The 14674-nt window shown below is 36.6% G+C and overlaps 1 protein-coding gene across 9 annotated transcripts in view; it reads left to right on the forward strand.

Moving 5' to 3' along the window:
• B3GALT1 (beta-1,3-galactosyltransferase 1) overlaps nt 1-14674 on the forward strand; it is a 233758-nt gene that overhangs the window by 69039 nt on the left and 150045 nt on the right. For all 9 annotated transcript variants that reach the window (XR_007889966.1, XR_007889969.1, XR_007889967.1 and 6 more), the window contains exon 2: nt 14448-14584. The gene's annotated coding sequence lies outside the window, so the exon portion shown is untranslated. The remainder of the gene's footprint in view (nt 1-14447; nt 14585-14674) is intronic.

Here is a 14674-nt window from a genome sequence, read left to right on the forward strand (position 1 = left end):
TTGAGAATCTGAGACCTGACGATTAGTAGTTTTTTAAAGGCATCTTAAGCTTGGACTTTGTGGCTGAAGGTAGGGGTCTGGCTTTCTTCCCTGCCAAGCCCTTACAATGATGTAAATAGTTCTTGTGCAGTTTGCACATGACCATTGTAACCATTCACCTTACTGCCCCTGCAGGGTTGCAACGATTTTCCTGCTAGTTTAAAATTTGCTAAAGTCTCCAAATAAACCTGAGCATTAACATTAAACATCCTAAACGGCTAAGAAGTACATACTTTAAATCAGTCACAAAGACAGAAATATTCAGAGTTTGGTTATGAAAGATTCTTGCAGAATTTAAAACTAAAATGTGGACAATTTTTTTTTTTTTTGCTGCAGATTTGGAACACAGTCACAAAGTTGGGGCTCATCTTTCTTCCCAGACAATAAAGTTGTCTTATCATAGCAACTGAAAGGTTGTGGAAATGTTGACTCACAACAAAATGTATTAATAATACTTCAAATTACATCACATGTTGAAAAGTGGAAACCACCTTTATTACATCATGTGATAATAGTTTAAAAAGATCTACACACCCTCTACCAATGAGTTAGAAACAGCCTTACATCTGAACAGGAACATCCTTAAAACTAGCAAAACAACCTAATTTCTGCTTAACTGTCCAAAATCCCACGGGATTTCCTCTAGCAGCAAAACATCATGCACTACCACCCAAGATTACATACTGAGCTATTTACAGGGTTAGAGAAAGAATGTTTTAGGTCACAAAAGAAACACAAATTGTTTAAAGCTCACTCTGCACAGGTAAAAGAAAAGATACTGGAGAAGAGCTAGAAAAACTGTAAGTTGGTGCTGCATTTCTGTTTCTCAGTAGTCACTGTTACATCTTCCAGTTTGCAAAGGAAGCCGAAACCATAAAACACATTGGGGGAAAAAAAGCTGAAAGAGACAGTGGATTTGCTGCACTGGGCAAAGTGGAGCCTTTTTTGGTTGTAATTGCAGTCACACAAATGTTCTGATTTCCCTTTCTACTGAGATTTCTTTTGGTCATTCCACAGCCCTCTATCTTAAAACTTCTGGGTTGTTTGGCACTGCACCAGTGCCAAGATTTGATAACTTATTTTAAAATTCTGGCTTACTTGGCTGTGTACTAGCAGCACAATTTGATAATTCATTTCAAAGTAGCATGAAATAGTACCATCTGGCCATTAGCATTTCCAAGGAAAGTACCGTATATTAAGCTCAGGAAAGGCTGCAGGTCACCAGTGTGTTTTCCTTTTGACAAATCATGGGCTGTTTTACTGAGACTGAGTTTGTACTTTTATTTCCTCCTGTGGAAACCTACTTATTTTTCATTGATTTCCATTAAAGTAAGAAGAGCACTGATCCAGAAACTGTTCATGAATTGCATTATCCAGTTTAATTAGAGTGAACAGGAAGTTTCTCTGCAGACAGAAGAGTCAGCATTCAGCTTAGAACGCAACTTGTGACAGTAATGGCTGAGGTTAGCAATGATACGAAGTCACAGCCAGTGCAAATTACTCCTTCCACTCATTATGTGGTACATTAAGAATGATGCTACAGCATGTTCTCTGTTTTAATATTTAGTAATATAAAGTAAATGTCTGTTTGAATCTCTTTCTCAATTCTAAACCATGCCAAAATCAGTCCCATAATGATCTTGTTTGTTTGAATTGCTTATGTTTTAAGTCAAATTCTTGCTTTGCTTTTCCTATTTGTCTTAAAGATGTTTTGGTATCAAGCCAGTTAAACATCTGTAATAACAAAGAGCTGATATGCTGTATACATTGCTGTTACCTTGCTTCTGCAATAATTTTATGGACAGGATGTGCAATCTTATGGTTCACTGATAAATCTGCACTTGGGAGAACATAAAGATATGCACCGGATGACAACTGTGCCAGGAAAGTCAAGGGAAAAAGAGCATGCAGCAGCTTTCCCAGACCATATAAGCTTAAATTCCATGACTGTAGGATGATACCCAAACACTTGTAAGAGATGAAATGGTATTGGATGGAGGCAGATGCCATACAAGTAGTAAATGCATCAAAAGTACTGAGAGAGAGCTGCATCACACTCTGTGAGTAAAGCTAAAAAAATGCATAGCATTCTGTGGATTAGTACTGACCTGAAATGTAGTTTATTCCAGCAGGCTTCACTACAGCATTTTAGACATGAAAACTACTTTATCAGTGAATTTACTTTTTAATTCCTAGAAGATAATGTCTTCTTGTATGTAGCATTTGAGTCACAACAAAAACATTACCATTCTGATTGTCAGATTTTGAGGGGGTTTTGTTATGAAAGGTTTGCTATTGAAGCCATGTCAATAAGGTGGTTAAAAATAGGTTTGCAGCTTGCATAAATATATCCAAGCAAAGCATCAGTATGGCAAGGCACAGGCAGAAGTTGAGGGAAGGCAACACGGAGTTCAGCACAAGCAGACCACCTGCATTATGGGCTCCCACATGTATTGTGCATCCCACATAAACTTATTTTCTGCAGCAGGTGCAGAGTGAGAGACTGAGCTGCAACCACAGTACACAGGAGGTCAGGAGTGATCACGGGCTGGAAAAAAATGGAGTAGCTAGGGAACAGATTGCTTTACATTATTTTCATTGATAAATATTAAGCATGTAATTTTTAAAAGCCTAGATTCACATCTTGCACAACAATGTCCTTTATTTTGCAAATCTGACCAGTGAGGAAGTGACAGCAGGAGAATAAAATCTCTCTGCATGGAGAGAATCCATGGTGGGGAGGGAAATTGCACAAACAAATCCCTCCACAGTGAGCAACATTTTTCCCACTGAAATGCAATGTTGGTGTCTCTGTCCTGTTCCAGGACAATATTCTGCAGGCAAAATCAGTTGACACATCTGCTGATCCAATACCTCCAGGAGCTGCCCAGCAAATACATGACCTGGAAGCACCACGGCCAAGGAGCATGAAATCAGGCGGGAGGTGGCAGAGTTGGTACTAAATAAATGAGACCTGGCAGGCATGTGAAATCATATCAAAGTAATTTGAGGTAGAATGGCTGGATTAAAAAGAAAGCTGATAATAGCTTTTCCTTGTCAGTGTAGAAATAAAAAAATGAATTATCATCATGTATTTATTGTGGCACATCAGAAGACTATTCTTGTCTCTTCAAGAATATACAGCAAAGCCTCAGAGTTTCTTTATAAAATACCACCACCTTTTTACCTTCTCAAATATAAGTTACTTCCATGTGTAATGTACAGTGTGTGCTTAGTATTCACTTAGGGCTGCTAGTGAGAATCTTCTCTTTTACTTTGATAATGCTTTCTTAATTTGGAAATAAATCTAGCTTTAAATCTTTTCAAACACAAAAACAGAGTTCAATTACATTGTTCTCCCTATGAATCACACCATATACACTAAGAATCTGCTGTGGGGGAAAACTATTCTCTCTTCATTTGTGCATATAATATATCTGTTTCTGCAGCAATAATTTAAAACTCCTAAATGTTGCTAATTAAATCCTCTATTATTACACTTCTGGGAAAGAGCTATTTAAATACATAGTTTCTGAAATGTATGGCCTTGGGAAATGTTAAAAAGGTCACACTGAAATCTTCAAATTAGGAGAAGTAGTATTAAAAATTAATATTACACATTGATTCTGCATGTACAATTTCCTTTTTATTATTATTATTTTTTACCACATACTCTCAAAATATAATGCTTTTCTTAGATATTAGGGGATTCTTGTAAGCAAAAAGCTCTCCAAAATTAGCTAGTCTGCCACCACGCATATATCTTTGTCTTAGTTATTCAGCTGACCTTTCTACTTCTAGCACTAGAGGCACCTAGAGGCAGCATAAATAAAGCAGACATTTAAGCACAGGTAGGTCTGATAGGCTTATGTTCAAGATACACATATGTCTGCTGGAGACATGCAGCTGAGTGCACTGCAGTGATGCTTCAAGTGATTTTTGTTTGATGGTGTGCAGGAAGATAGAAGAAAAAAAAATGCAACTATTCCGGCAGATTACTCTTGAAACGTCACTAGGTAATTGTCGGAAGTCCAGGGAAAATTATTTTATTTACCCTGATGGTGCCATGAATTACAAGACTGAGGCATTAGTGTAGAATTCAGTACATAGTTGAAGGGAAAGATCTACTATTCAATGTAGCACTGTACATGGGCCTTTAACCTAATATTTTTCTCAGTTCCTCCATCTTCTCTAATCTGTCATCGTTTCCTTACTTTGAAGCACTGAAGGCTAACTCTGCCCCTATATTGTGCATAGATAAGTACCTGCTCTCAAAGGAAATTATATGGACTGCTATTGCAATGGCACTCCTTGAGAAAACAACTTCTTTGCAATTTTCTAGTTATATATAAACAATTTAATAAATGTATTAGTTTTATTTTGCTCCAAAATGTTTTTCTCAGAGGTGTCTGAATGCATTTCTACTTATTAATTGTTCTACTTAATAAGTTAACTTAGCTTTCTATCAGACAAACTTGGTACCAATGAGACATACTATGAAGCAGACGTGTATGTTTCTTTCTTACATATAGCCTTTTTTTGCATAAGTGTTAAAGAACATACTTTTAAATTCTCATTAGTTTAGCATCTTAAAAACTTTAAAAAGAAACTAGCACTTCTGACATTACAGTTCAAATATGCAGAGTGTGGTAGGAATCAGTATATTTTTCTTACAAAAATACTAAAAGTTTTATAAGAGAATCTGAGCCTTCAGAAAGAAAACTTTATAGTGAAACAATAAAAATCCCTTTGATTCCTCTGTGAATTGCTCATATACTGCATATATAGCAGAACTGGCCATTGCAAATTCCCGTGTCATTCAAAGAGTCATTTTAACACCAGTTATTAAAAACATATCTGAAATATTATCTTGAAAAACTGAACACCAAAGTTTAGGTCCCTGCAATATTTGAAAGGAAGAGCAGATAGATTAGGTATCTGTGACTGTGGTGTTGCAGCTGGTAGGCCTGGAAATGAACCTGAAAAGCTCTTATTTCTCAAAAAATATCCAGCATAAGAAAGCCAATGTATAATTACTGGTGATCCTATAGTTCTCCCACCTTTGGTATAAGTTGCTTAGAGCTGAAGCACGCTATGTAATTGTCACACATCCTCAGGATTGCCCCTAAAATAAATAGCAATAACGAAATACTATAATAACTGACTGTTTCATTCTGCATACTATATTCATTAGTATCTCCTCTGTACCAGATTTCCCAATCAGTTGTCTAATGCTTCAGGAAAACATCAGCTGATAAAACAGTGGGAAAATGCCTGACTGAATTTTAAAGTCTGTTCATTGCCAGTGAGAAACCCACAGTATCTCATTTAACTGTAACAGACTCTGGGCCTAGAGGGAGGGTAAAGATAAGAAAGAATTAACTCATCTGAATCTAGTCAAGGATAGAGATTAAATTTTTTCTTACTTTAATTCTACTACACATGGTCCATGTGACAAGTATAATGGAAAATAAAGGAAAAAACAAGATTAGTTTGTGTGAGGTCTTCTAAACATAGAAAAGAGAGAAATTCTGTTTTGCCTAATTGTTAAAGACACTGCTAAAAGATAATGATTAACCAATGCAGCATGGTGAGAGCAATATAAAGTAGGTTAATCATCTGAAACTCATGCAAGCCATGTTAGACTCTAGTTAGTCCTTCCCTAAGGTATAAACATAATTTGAATTTCAAAAAAGAGCTTAACAGAACATAGTTCTTTTTCTCATGTTAAACAAGGATTTAGACCTAAAGAAGTCAACTTTACCTCTTCTAAATCACTGTGTAATCATCTGATCTGAGCTAGTAGCCTAAAATTCGGTAGTGTGAATGTTCCCTATTAGCTCCAAGTAGTTAATGGTAAAGCTCCCACCACGTTCTGAGTCCTTGGTCCAAGATACTAAGGACTTTGAAATTCTTACGCAGACAGATAATCTCTGCTAAACATGCAAGCTTTTATTCTATGCTATGTTACATATATATGCTCTCCATCCCATGAGGATATAAATCCATACTACATCAGTTAAGTCAGTGTAGCTAATTTACACCATCTGGGCATTTGACACAAAGGTTAGCTACAAAATTATTTCCCAACATAATTTTCGTAGTGATGACAAGCAAACCTAAGAGGAAAAAACCGCATAGTTCAAGCCATGACCATGTGTATAGAAAAGCAACTTTTTTTTTCATTCTTTTTCTTTTAACTTCTAGATTTGAAAAAATTATTTCTCCCAATTGTTAATAAATTTTATTACTGTAGAACGGAAGAGCTGAAGTATAGTGAGGAATAATAGACTACATTAAGTATAATCAATCTTAGGCAGCCACCAGAGATGTTCATAACAATAACAAATTTATTTAAAAATACTGAGCTCTTGCATTATATTTGTAGGGTGGGTGAATATTCTCTCTCACCTCCCTCTCCCAGCACTCTTCTATTTTAGAAGTCTAACTTTTGCATTGCTGCCAATATAACATCTTTTATTTGGAAATGAAAAAGAGCCTATTTCTTTTTTAAAATACGCTATTTCAGTAATTTGTAAGTCCAGCATGGCCAATTTTTCTTAAATTTCATGGCTTCAAAAATTACTGGTTTTGCAAAATTTTTAGTAGTAAAAAAATTACTGAATGCGCGTGAATGACTAAGCTTCTTGAGTCAAAATACATCTTACAACTTCTGTTCCTCAAAATCAAACTCCAGATAAATGACAAAAAATCCAATCACAATTGAGCAAAAAGTCCCACTACTATGCTACTGTTGAAACAAAATTGCTAAAAAAATATCCACATTTTTATGCTTGCCTATTAGATTTCAATTCCTCTATCAAGACAATTCAGTTTAAGTAGTAATTCAGGGGCCTTTTCATCTGCTAAATACTAATCAGATTGTCTTCCTATTTAAAGTCATACATAAAGAAGTTAGCTGTTCAAGCTTCTGAATATGGAGAATAAAGGACTGGGCAGCTTAATAGTAAAAAGAAGATGCAAGAAAGATAATCTTATACATATTAAAGGCAGTGTTAGAGATTTCTGGGGGGTGGAGGGGAGAAATGTAGCGTAGAAAAACTCTGACAGGAAAACACCTGAACATAACAGAAATGAGAATATTGCTTGTACAAATTACTTACTTGCTTCAGAAGTTTGTGTTCCATTTGGTTTGGGGTTTTTTTAGTGCTTTTACTAGACAGATCAGCCAGCCAGATCCTCAACATATGTTTTGGATTCTGCTTTTCTGCATTTCTGCTTTTTCTTACAGGTATTTATTTTAACTTATTCTCTATTTTTTAAAGCTGAATTGCTTTAAATGTTAAGGTTACACTGTCTTAAATATGTCTTGATTTTAATACTTGTGGGTTTGGTAGTGGGTAGGGGGAATTACAGGAGGCTAGGGAAGTTCACAGGTTTTTCTTGGAAGATTTATGAAAATCTTTGTCTTTCATCCTAATGGTGTTTTTCTAATAAATGTTCTGATTGACTAAACTGACCTCTTAGCAAAAATTAACAACCCATTTCCCACTGAGCTTTAGTTCTAGTTTAAAAGAACATTCATCTATAAGGCACTCTGGACTTCAAAGCTGGTGAATCAGCCACATATCTATGGCATATGTAACCTTGGAATTCACAATATTCTCTATATTGAGTTTATATTTGCCCAATTTTCTAGAACAATGCCAGGCTCAGAATGATTATGTTACCTTGTTGACTGACCTTGCTTTTTTTGTTGTAGCTGCCCTATTCCTTACACGATCTTTACACATTGAAAGCAGATGTATTTATAATACTTAATACATATGCCTCTAGAGCTGATTTTTATTCCACACCTGTAATTTAGAAAATATTAATTCTTTTCCCTGTGCAAAAAGACATATGATTGCCAAATATTCTCAAGAGCCCAAGTTGAGTACTTTCATCTGATTTTGTGCTCACTTCAAATTGTACTTTTTTAAAGAAAGAAAGGAAGGTGGAAAATCAAACCAGCTAGCTTGGATCTTATTAATAAACCCCCCCAAACTCCAGAATCTCAGAACACAGATGAAAATCAATCATTTATTCAATACTTCTAAAAATACCAAGGAAGGTTGCATTTCTTACTAGAAATGCAGTGGTCAGGGAACTGATATAAATTTTCCAAGAATGATACATTAAGTTAGATTCATTTATGTAATGTAATTGAAAAGCTTCACATTGGAAGATTCAAATACTTGAGTAAATCAAGGTAAAACTATGACAGTCAATCAGAAAATAGGCATGGTTTATTTTCTGTTTCCTGCTTAGGTACCTACATATGTTTCAAGTCTCTCATTCTTCCTTATATGAGTTGGGAATCACATAGTCTGGAATGTGTTTTGTACCACTGCACAAATTAAGGAAGTCTCCTGGTCTATATTTTACTGTAGAGGGAGAAGCCCTGAAGCCATACAAAGAACCTGAATTTCCCTCAGTCCTACTCACTGGCCTGACTCGGTTGTAATCCAGACCTAATGGCTAACCATGTATTTCTCACTTTGAGACAGCAAAGTTTCTGTTTATTATGTTCACTGATACTGGTTATCTTCCAAATATGGTGGAACTGGAGGAGGGTTGGAGGTAGGAGAACAGAAGAAGCAAAATAGTGTAAGATAATTTATGTGTGGCATTTCTGACTCAAACAAACCACATATGCCAAAGTTTTCTGAGCCTTTCTACTTTGTTAATATGGTCAACAAGAAACTTAATGGTCCTGACAAACTTGTTTTCAAACTTCTATCTTGCCTGTGCTACTCACAGGAGGAACAGGCAGAGAGAAGAAACAAAGCACTGCTCTTTCCTTCCTTCATAAGCCCTATGAGGAGTGGCTGAGGGAGCTGGAGTTGTTTAGTCTGGAGAAGAGGAGGCTGAGGGGAGACCTCATTGCTCTTTACAACTATCTGAAAGGAGGTTGGAGTGATGAGGGGGACAGCCTCTTCTCCCTGGTGACATGTGATAGGACCAGAGGGAATGGATGCAAGCTGTGCCAGGGGAGGTTTAGGTTAGATATTAGGAAGCATTTTTTCACCGAAAGGGTTGTCAGGCATTGGAATACATTGCCCAGGGAAGTGGTGGAGTCACCATCTCTGGATGTATTTAAACAGCATGTGGACCTGGTGCTTAGGGATGTGGTCTAGTGGTGAGCTTATGCTGTTAGGTCTAGGGCTGGACTGGATGATCTTGGAGGTCTCTTCCAGCCAGGAACATTCTGTGATTCATGCTCTTCAAAGTCTCTCTGTTTGCACCTTCAGTTCCTCTCCAGCAATTTTCACAATGGTATTCCTGTGTTCATCTCTTCCTGAGCAGCACACTTCAAAATATTTCTCGCATGTAACCAGGGAGAGAGGATACTTTGTGTAAGGAGAATAAAATCAGAGGGAGAGATATCTTGAAAGTAAGCTTAGGACGTAATGTGGAGGTTTTGAGTAGGTGTCACGTAGGAGACACTAGGTCCAGACAGACCTGGGAAGAGGGAGACTGAGGTTCAGATTACCATCATAAAGTTCATATACCACAGATGGCAGCAAACTGGTAATGCAGGCAGTTAACTTACAAGCTACTGATTCTCCTTTCCTGTACTTTGTTTTTTACAAAGCCCATTCAGCCTGTATCAGCAGAGATATCTGAGACTTGTAATGTGAACGTTCATGGATGCATTAATACTTTTATTATTTTATCCAAAGAGTTTTGTTCTACTTTAATCATGACTAGCTTTCAAAATATGATATGTCTTTAGAAAGCACAGTGAGATGGTAAAACAGGTACTAAGTAAGCTCTTATTAAGTGAATACAAAAGGAAAAAAAATTATAGAGCAGCACATGAGGGTAGTCATAGCTATAAAGGGGAAAAAATATTCTTTCATCTAGAAACTGGAGACAAGTTGGTTGGATGTCAGCTATTGAAAAAATAAGTGTGAAAGCTGAATGCCCACTGGAAACACATAGTTCAATTAAGCATAGGTTGCATTGATCAGTCAGAGCAGGTCATACTTTACTGACATGCAGGAGTACTGTGATGATGTTATTGCCATGACTAATGAAAGGAATTCATTAGATCTCTGATACCCTCATTTGGCAATGTCCTGCCCTCAGAAATTAGGACAGTGTTAGGACATAGGGGGTAAATAATACTGCTTGTTAAAAATAAGGTGGAAAAAAAAAGTATTTCAAAGCTTTTTTCAAGTTGTTTTGGGAGGAATTATGTAGGTCTGAATCAAACTTCTAGTATGTCTGTATTATTTGGTTTGGGACAAGTATACCAACCCTTTCCTTTTAAATTTTAACTGGATTTCAAGGTGATCACATTTTCTCAATGAATCAATAGATGACAAAGTTCAGTCAATACAAAAGTAAACTCATATACAAACTCATATAAAGGATATAGCATACACCTTCCATAGTAGTGCCATTCAGAAATGAAAAGGTGTGAAAAGTCAGTGGGCAGAGCCCTTCTGTGTATTGCTAAAGACAAGGCAGCAGTATCTCATACTATCCAAACTATGGAACACAGTGCAGGCATGGACTTGTTTCTGTTATTAAAATGCTTAACAGGGACCAGCTGGGCAACAGCTTATCATAGGAAAATAACAGTGCTTTTCCTCATGCCAAAACCTGAGATCTTTGTTTGGAAAAACTCAGCTGTAAATTAACTTGTGCATGCCTACATTCAGCCTTTTTTGGTATGGCTGCCTAGAACATATAGCAGTGTAAAATTATTTTTCATCAAGCATCGATTTTTCATACAACTTAAAAGAGCAGATCTGGTACAGAATTTTAAGAGTTTTTGGTATCAGACGGAAGCTGTCATTTTCTATCAAATGTAGCAACTTTTTAGAGTACTTGCTGAAGAGCTCTACCAGATCCCCACTAGAAGTTCTTTTAAGTTTTTCCTTTAACTGACATCTGTGTTATCACTGAAGTATTTAAGCTACATAAAATACAATACCAATTTTTTCCTAGATGAGATCTGAGAAAATATAAAGTACTATGAGAAAGACTGTCAAAGATGAAGTAACACTGTGAAAGAAAATCAGACATCATAAGCGCAAGAGATGAGCATGAAACTAGGATAATGGATGAGTAAAGGTCAGATAAAACATACATATCCACACTGCTGGACAGTATCACAAGATTCTTAGAATAAATTAAAACTTTCATTGTTTTTCCTGAACTTTTCTTTCCCCTTGATCTGGCCTGAAGGGAATTTTTTTTCCTATCTTTGTGAAAAGCATTTTATAGAGAGAGACAGTGCCTGTTCTCATTAATTTTTTTAAAGATCCTATGGTCCTTGAAGCTTTCGGCCCCACTGTATGTACTGTACACACAGAGGAATCCTTCCCCCATGAACTCAAGACTCCCACACCCTAACATGCTTTACTTCACAGCATGTAATGTGTAAACACTAGTCAGTACCCTGAGCCCTATGCATCTAACTTGGGTAGTGAGACAGTGTTGTAGATGCTAAAGGAACCAGAGCAGACCAAGTGACACCCCTATCTGATCTTTTTTTTGAGAAATAGAAAAGGTATAGTTCAGGTATGGGCAAGCACTCCAGCTCATTATCATTTTAACCAAGCCATTTTTATGTAAAGGTTTGAAAACAGAACCAAGTTACCATGGAAACCAGCTGAAGCGGAAACTTATTGTAAATTATGTTCTAGACAAGGATAACAGGACTGACAGGCAGGCTTTAAAAGGAAAATGAGTGCTATAGAGTTAGGCATGTTGGTCTGTTTTCTCTTCTTAAAAGTATGTCTTCTGTAGCAGTGTTTTATCTCCACTATATTCTACAATGATATATTGAACATATTTTAAAAGACGGTCCCACATAGATGAGCCTTTTATTTTGTCATAAACCTATTTGCCAGGGGACCTAAGTGCCCTAGAGAACAGAGCTGAAGGGCAGGGCACTCCACTTATATTCCCAAGTTATTATGTCTTGCCAAAATCATCAGGGAGGAAGAGCAATCTCTCAGGAAAAGCATTTGCATAGAGTGTCCTTTGCTGCCAATGTTTTTATTTTGCTCCTGAAATACGCTCTAGGTATGTTCACACCACAGCACAGCACTCTCCTCATACAACATGAAAGAAGGTAAAAAGGGAATAAAGTTATTTTAGTGAAGAAATACCCCTTTTACCCTTTCTCAAAAAAATTTAGAAATATACACATTTGTGTCAATCCTATTTAAAGTCAAAATTATTTGGCTCTGTAAATATCTATCTTAATCTGATGGATGATGGTAAGAATAACAGAGATTAGAGTACAAAGCCCGCAAAATATGGTGCCAGAGTTTTAAGAGGGGAATTGGCAAGGAATGAAATACAGCAGAGCATGCATCTTTTCTACTTGGAATAGTTAGCTGTCAGCACTGGAAGAGGTTTCAGCATATGAATACACAATTATCTTTTTTAATCTATGCCGGATGCTTCTACCTGCTGTGCTTAATTTCAAAATTAATTTCAAAAGAAACACAGTTCTCTTTTCCAATATAGTATTCTACCAAAATGAAGGCAGGAGAAGGGGGATGATGTTCTTGAACTCATCCTAATACTTCTCCAGCCGGAAGTTTCTGCTTCTTGGTTCCAGCTCCCAGCATGAGCTGTAGTTGTACATCCCCTCCTGACATAAGCCATAAAGCAATAGTACTCCAGATTTTAAGATGTTTGCTGTCGCCAACAGTCATAGTTGGTCCCAGTGCACTAGAATCACAATAGATAGTTACTTTTTCCAGCATGTTTGCCTTACAGCTAGAAGTAAAGGCAACAGCTGGTTTTGTTGTCAAAAGTAAATACACTTCTCAACTTCAGTCTCTCTCTTCCTCAGCATTGTGGGGGTGGGGACACGACAGATGGTTCCTGCTAACTAATCACTGAAAACATGGTATTTGGTGTATGGCATGAATTTTTTGGCAAATAAGAATGCTTTTCATTTAATATCCTCCCTGTGGAAAGCTGGACACCTTAATAAAACGTGGCATGTTCTAAGAAAACAAATATTACATGTTGCAGTATATGAAGATGTGAACTCTGCAATGAATGATGTACAAGCTAAGTGTTACTTGTCATAAGTGAATTTTGATGACTGTGTTTATTATATGTAAAGCTTTTTGGCTGTGAGACAAAGGAAAACAATAAGAAAAATTCTGCTATTTTTAGGCTAAGTTCATCTTTGATTCAGGGCTTTGTCCATCGTACTATAATTGCATGTCTCTGAGCCACAGAAGGCTGTCACTCCAGGCTCAGTGGCAGACAGGCTCATGCAGTCTTTGAGATGGAACACTCAAGAACTCTATGAATTAAAGGATAGAGCTATTTTTCTCATTTAAAGGAAGCCATGTTATGCATTTATTTGTCTTCATTCTGACATAAATCTTACTTGGAAAGGGGCAACCAATACTGCTGTTGTCCTTCTCAAGAAAGCAGGAGTTATTTTAAAGACATGTTTTAATTTTAGAAAAGATGTGCCAAGAATCTACAGTTTAATTCAATTAAAAATTCCCTGGCATCATTGTATATTCCCAAATTTTGATTATTTTTCCTACCAGCTTATATGCCAAAAATATGCAATTTCAAATAATTGTGATTAAATTCCCCATACAGGTGTTTATAACTTAGTTAAGGAAGTCAGGGGATTATAAATGAGAACATTTGGAACAGTTAAGTTCACAGAAAAGGACAACACAATTCTAATTTATAAATTATTGCCTGAAGGCATGATTATTCAGAAGCAAAGGTGGGGAAAAGAGGCAAAAGGGATGGAGGAGGGATTGTTAGGAATTAGGAAAAAGCCGGGGTAGTTCTGGTGAAGTTCTGGTAAAAAGAAACACCATAGGGTTATAAAACATAGAAGGAAACACACTAACCTTTAGATTGCAATTTAGAAAAACTGCCACTTACAATATAAGGATAATTCTTGCAAACCTGATCAGAATTCTGTGAAAATGACTGAACCCTGCAGAGGTGTCTTAGGCACCTTGTTGTAAACCTCAAGATCAGGCCTAAAAGAAAATGGATAAATGGTGCAATTAAACTAGACTGTGGTACTTCTAAATATGACTATTTACTGTAAAGGTGTTGCTTGGGCTTCCAAAGGACTTGCCAAACACTAGTAGCTTCTGCTTCTCAGAAGGCCATGTTCTGTGTTGCAAGACATTTATATTATTTCTACGTGTTCATGTTGTCACATATTTTTTCAGAAAAGCAAAAATGAAATATTTTGTCAGTGGGTTGAAGTGGTTAGCAATATATAAATATGGTCGTATTCACGTGAGCAAACCTATTGCATCAGAACTTGACTTCCAGTCTCTCACTGTTCTATCTCTGTTTTTATGGAAGACAGAAAGAACAGTAATTAACTAAAGTGCTCCACTTACCCATATGTAACTCACAGATATTTCTTAATGCAGGTTTATCAATATACAGTCCACACTGGTTTCATATGGGACAAGGAGGCAAGCACACGGAGAACATCAGTAGATACGACGCAGACAAGCAAGAAAGAAAAATTACGGACAAAAAAACAAAGCAGTTTCTAAAAAATCAGGTAAGGAATTCAGGTGATTCTGTATAAAGTGTAAACCGTACAGAGAATTGTACCAAATAGTTTATGCTTATCTTGCCCTTCCTAGTGTTT

This window comes from Apus apus, chromosome 6 (assembly GCF_020740795.1).
Source record: "Apus apus isolate bApuApu2 chromosome 6, bApuApu2.pri.cur, whole genome shotgun sequence".
In the NCBI taxonomy this organism is placed as follows: domain Eukaryota; kingdom Metazoa; phylum Chordata; class Aves; order Apodiformes; family Apodidae; genus Apus; species Apus apus.